A 6,000-nucleotide genomic window follows, 5' to 3' on the forward strand; every position below is an offset into this window, starting at 1 on the left:
TGCTCAAACTTACTTAGATACTTTTCCTAAAATTGGTATATTTATTTATTTTGGGGCGTGGGGAATGAAGAGAAACAAATATATGAGCATTTTATGAGCATGGGATTTTGACCCCTCATATAAACATATGCATAATGCTGCGCTATACTTTGCGGCCACACGCCGTTGCCAAGCAACGCTTATTGTTTAGGTCCTTCGATAAGCAGGCAGTCATATCATTAGCTAGAACTAGCTAGATCTGATAGATTTGGACAAAAATGCGAGTGAAGTATAACCGGACGCGAGAGAGAGATCAGAGATCAGATCAGCTGCTGCTGACGAACCGGTAAGCAGACCAAAATACACTAAGAGTTAGACCTAACACACTTAGCTGGTATATCTACTCTTGAACTAGCTAAACTAGTTATAAATATATTTATTCTTTACTGTCGGGTCACTTATTACAGGTTCAGCGAGTTGCACGAGACTGACGGGCTGTCAGGAGAGGGAGAGGAAAAGAGATCGCCCTGTTTATTTTTCCCATTTTTATTATCCAGAATTACTGTATACCTTTGAATAAAGTAGTTAATCTACTATTAGTAGTTTGTTTAAATGCATTCATTATGTTTTTTCATTAACATAAAATAAATCTCACGTACCCCCTGCAGTACTCCAACGTACCCCTAGGGGTCCGCGCACCCCCATTTGAGAACCACTGCTTTAGCTGGTTCTGTGAATGCATAGACAATAAGAACGGTGCCAATATGACATTTTACATTATTGCCAACAGTATACTACCATTTATAAATTGCATTATAAAATGCTGAATAAATTAAATTTCATCTAAAATATTCCAATATAGATTAGAGATATCCTATAATAAAATGCTTAGATCTACAAATATGGAAGTATATTTTAATGGCATAGGAGCAGAACAACAATGGATGTATTTGAATGATTAGTTGATTGCATGAAGAGACAGCCCTACAGTACAATGATCCGTATTCCAGACATACTTTTAATATGAATACAGCAAAAACAATGTATTACTAAAATTGAGCTTTAATGTATCTAATGGCAGTTGGCACATTGGCTAGTGCAACACACAGCCAACAGCAGTTAGAATCAGTGACCCATAAACATTGAAAAGCCAACCGATTGTCAGTGTTTTTGCTGTCAGTCTTTAGAGGACGGGTCAGGATATCTGACTGTGTATGTGTGTGTGAGTCTGTGTGTGTTTTCGAAGATAAATGTCTCCCGAAGGAGGAATTTATTTGAAAAGAGTCTCCCATGACCTGGGTTGATCTTGCCCCATTCTTCGGTGGGGGTTGTGCGTGCACATGTGTGTGCGTGCACTGCTGTGTACATGCTTGGGGATTTGCAAATCTGTCTAACGGCTGTGCCCCCCGAGGACAGGAGTGCGCTCCCAGCAAAGGCTCATAGCGCTAATCTGAACGACAGCTTGGACCAGCATTCAGCCGGGAAACAGCCCACCAGCAAGGTCCAAATACCTGACTGCAGGATATCTTATCTGCCATGAGAGGACAGAGGAGAGGCAGACATTGTCCCCAAGTGCTGCCTGTCTCACTCTCAGCTTCTCTTTCCTTTTACATGTTATTTTCAGCACTACACTGTAAGACCTACACTTCTCTGGACACAGCTCAGTTTGACAGACTCAAACTAAAAGGCAGTGGGATGACACTGTCACTGTATCCTTCTGCAGGCATTTGAAAACAAAACAACTTTAACCTTCACCCCTGATACTTTGTATCAAACCTAGACATACATGCATTGAAGTTGTATGCATTATACTTGAAAGGGAAAAACAAGAAAAATAAGGTATATTATTTCAGAAAAATAATGCTCATATACATAATGATATTCAAAAAAGAAATACACTTTGAATCAGATACTTAGAGTTTGATCTGACTAAATACTGATTCATGTTTGTAATGCTGTTGTTGTTGTTTCTACTACTTATAAGGCAAAACTACAAGAAACTCTTGCCACGTCAGTGAAACACCCCCACAAGCCATCTGCCTCGTTTCTTCAGGAGAAAACTGTGAGCCTATAGAGCTAAGATGCTGACTCATCAATCAGCGGGGCTGTTTTACAGGCAATCCAACGCAGCTTGAACTAGATGACCCTCATAATTGAATATTAAACCCCCGATGAGTGGCAAGGCAAACCGCTGTGATGCCAACTAGAGCCTGTGATATGTTGCTAGCTGAGATGCATGTAAAAGAGTGTCAGTGGCATCCTGCGAACCCCGAGGTTATTCTGTCACACTGTCATAATTTCAATCTTTGAGATAAGAAACATCATCAACATGTCCACAGACGCACACCCACACTCACACCGGGTCCCCAGATGCAAGTAGGCTGAATGTACATTGCACGCATGGTGCTGTTGAAGGAAGCCTGAAGACATTGCCTTTTGTTCAGTTAAATCAAGAAATAAACGTGGCTTTAGGTGGTTTTTTTGGTCCCTGTTCAATGCAGCAGGCTGAATAACAAGCAGGGTATTTGTAGACTGCAACATATTTAACGAGACATTAATCAGCGACTTGTGGCTCTTGCAAACAAATGTAATGTCTCATAGACCAAAGCTAAATGGTGAGAGACTGGTATTTGAAAGAGAAGTTTTTATTATCTACAAAATCTGATCTCGTCTGAAATGGATGTCGAGTTGGATTATGATGTGGGAAGGTACTCTTGAAAAGTTCAAAAGGATACTTTGTGTAACGTTTCAAATCAGTTCTTCAAAAGAATGAAAAATAATTTTTTGCAACAGAGATACAACCTTAATGTTTATAGGGGAGAACATTGTTTTTTTTTACACCTGAGCATATTCACAGGGTGACAGTTAAAATGTGAGTGAGAAGTAAGATGATTTTTGAATGGTTTCCTTTATGATTTAAAGTTAAAGTCAACTTTTGGAGTTACCATGAACTTACTAAACATCGTGTATGCAGTGCCGTTGGTACTTGTGGCAATCATGGAAATATGTAAACAAAACAAAGCAAAGCAGACCACATCAAACACATTTCACAGGAAGCTGGAGTGTTATCCTTCCACCAACTTTAGCAAAGCTGAAACAACATGTCGAGCCCCCTGCTGTTTCAAGAGGCTCTCCATGGAAGCACAGCCAGTAGGCTGGCTCTTAGATAAATGCCTCTTTCAGACTCAAACTGGCATCAGATCTTGACAGACAGCCCAGAATAAAAACATCCCTGTGACGGGCGTCCTTTCAGGCTAACTGTTCTGTGAGTATAATGTGATTAAAATGTACATCCCTAAGAAAACAAAGAACGTGACCAATATATTTTAAAGATGAACTGCTCTGACAGGCAGCACAACAAAACCGAGATTAAGATATATTTAACTTCAAGTAAAACTGCACTGCAACGTTAGGATCTCTTACTCAGTGTTTAATAGAGTCAATCTAAAAAGGACGCATAGGAGTACTTTCCTTTTATTACAAAGCTAACATATTTTAATCAAAAGAGCACTTATTATGCATGGCTTCACTATATGTGGGTCAGTTACATCTGTGACATTTTCATATTTAATGGTGGCTTTGATGTGGCGTAGTGGAAGTGGGATCCACAATTTAAGCTCAAATTGTTAATGCTTATAATTATGTATGGTAAATATCTAAATATAAATACATTTAAAACACAGTTCACTATTGACATAAGTCCTCAGTCCCTTCTTTAAATAATTTGGTGGCCCTCTTTTGGGGCTTTTGTTTGCTCGAGGCAAAACTTCACCAATCTGCTCGCAGAGACGTAAATGTGCTTCAAGCTGCAGAGTCCACCAGGAACGCCACTGTGCAGTAGGTGTTTGCATTTATTCTTGGATATCTTTGCACCTGCAACATCAACACGGAACGCCAACTCTCTGTCACAGCTATAATCATCCGAGCAGGTGGCTGATGACCTGGCTTTCCCTTCGAAAAAGGCACTGCTCTTGTCATTTTTATAATGTCTTAATAATTATCATCTGAGGGTGTAACTGGGGGGTGAGAGATATAGACAGAGAGAGCAGGCAGCACCCTGTAGATGCATGATGAATGAGGGTGTCAGCTGTCTTCACCCAACTATAGCAGCACAGTCTCTGAGAGGGTTTGACCGCATGCTCTGAGACCTATCTCATTAAACACAGTGATCATGCATTAACAAGAGAACAAGAGAAAGGGATAGAGTGGAGACATGTACATAATTTTCTTTAATATGTGAACTACCAGAAGTGTAATAGCTGTTTCAATGCATTACACACACTGCTCATTCTATATAATCTAACACTTTAGAGGGCAACATATGTGTGTCATGATCATCTGGACTAAATTCGTTTTTTTTGGTAATAACTATTTATTTTAACACGTAATTTGTTATTTAGTAGTGTTGAATAGCAAAATTAGAGAAAGGGACAGGCAGGGCACAACACTGGAGTCCACTTTCTTGCTCTCGTTGTTTAGGCAACCTGCATTATTGATGTGGAGCTGACACTTTACACTCTGCTTTCTGGACACACAGTGCCTGTCACCTGAAGCTCTGTCTCCACAATAACCATACGGACATACTGCCAGTGCTCCAAAATCATGCAATATGGCTATGGGGACTTTTCAGGGACACTATTGGATTGTATTTGTGAGTTTGTGGTGATGTGCTTCACTCTATATTGTATCTCGCTCAGTATACCTATACACTGTAGCAGTGATATTCTGTTTCTCAAACGAAGAATGAAAAACAAAAACACATTCATAACTTTGAAGGTCAATTGCCTATAATGGCTGTTTCAAATTTGTTTCACCTAGAATACTATCTACTATACTGTGCCTGACTCTGGCTGGCATCAGGGGCGTGGTTGGGAGAAGTTCAGGTCAGTCCCTATATGATCTTTCAGTATGCTACTACACTAAGTTTGGACTTATGGTTGCTGGAAACATAAACATACTTTCAGCAAGCTTCAAACTTATAGAGCACAGTTTAACAAAATAGATATCACACAAGAAAGCAACATTACAGCAACATTATCCAGATACAACAATTAAATATGCCTATAGTGTAGTTTTGGGGCTCTTCAGTTTTCACCATGCATGTGTGTGCCATTTTGAAATACTAATTAATTAATATTAAGTTCATGATGTAATGCTGACGTAGTACACACGAGAATTGCAGACCACCTTTGCTCTCTCACTTGTTTTCCAAATTCCCAGTCCACACTTATTGTTTTCATTATGCCTCTTTCTGCACGTGCAAGCTTCTCGTTCAAGTGATATGATTGATAATCATTTTGCAAATCCCGTATCCATTCAACAGCCTTGCACATTAAGCAACTAACAGTGTTTTTATGTAAACAGTTTGCACGTTACTCTGCCTGTTCCCTAAAAACCCAAAAGAAAGAAGCTCAGCCTACCTTGGTTCACCGTGACAGCTCCGCACGTCGACTTGTAGCAGTGGCGGGCAACAATGTGCCGCGGATCACAGTTGGAAAGCGTAGAAGTTTTTGAGGAGTCAGAGACAGATCGATCACACACACGTTGTGTCTGTGCTATGCTGTTTCAGACACCACCGTGGAGTGATTAGGACTACGCCCCTAAACAAAACTGATCTGCTTGATTCGCCGCCGGACCATTAACGCGTGTTTAAGATGTTGCTGTCCAACTCGGATGTGCGCAACGGTGCGCTTCCTCCTTCTCCGAACGTGGTGCCAAATCTAAACGCTCCCCAAGGACACGTGATCAACCCAAGGGGGACTGAAATAGCTCTAATCCCCCCCACGGCAGCAGCTGGGATCGGTTACCGCTGCTCCACTGCCCGTGCAACAAACTCTAGCTGTGTGCACCCACACTCCTCCTCCATCTCTCCCATCCCCAGTGGCCTGACGGTGTCGCTCTCATTTTCATCTTCAGATGGACAGAAGGCAAGATTTCTACGTGGAAATGCACCTGTCTAGAGTCAATATTCAGATGTAACACAGCTAGATTGAGTGGTTGTGATAATACTGTATAGACCCT

General features: G+C 40.9%; 1 protein-coding gene across 2 annotated transcripts in view; it reads right to left on the reverse strand.

Annotated features, from left to right (window-relative positions):
* The window catches only part of mid2 (midline 2), a 161,793-nt gene extending 156,017 nt beyond the window's left edge, over positions 1-5,776 (reverse strand). For both annotated transcript variants that reach the window (XM_034230964.1, XM_034230963.1), the window contains exon 1: positions 5,400-5,776. The gene's annotated coding sequence lies outside the window, so the exon portion shown is untranslated. The remainder of the gene's footprint in view (positions 1-5,399) is intronic.
* Positions 5,777-6,000: the final 224 nt, after the last annotated feature.

Source organism: Gymnodraco acuticeps, unplaced genomic scaffold (assembly GCF_902827175.1).
Source record: "Gymnodraco acuticeps unplaced genomic scaffold, fGymAcu1.1, whole genome shotgun sequence".
In the NCBI taxonomy this organism is placed as follows: Eukaryota; Metazoa; Chordata; class Actinopteri; order Perciformes; family Bathydraconidae; genus Gymnodraco; species Gymnodraco acuticeps.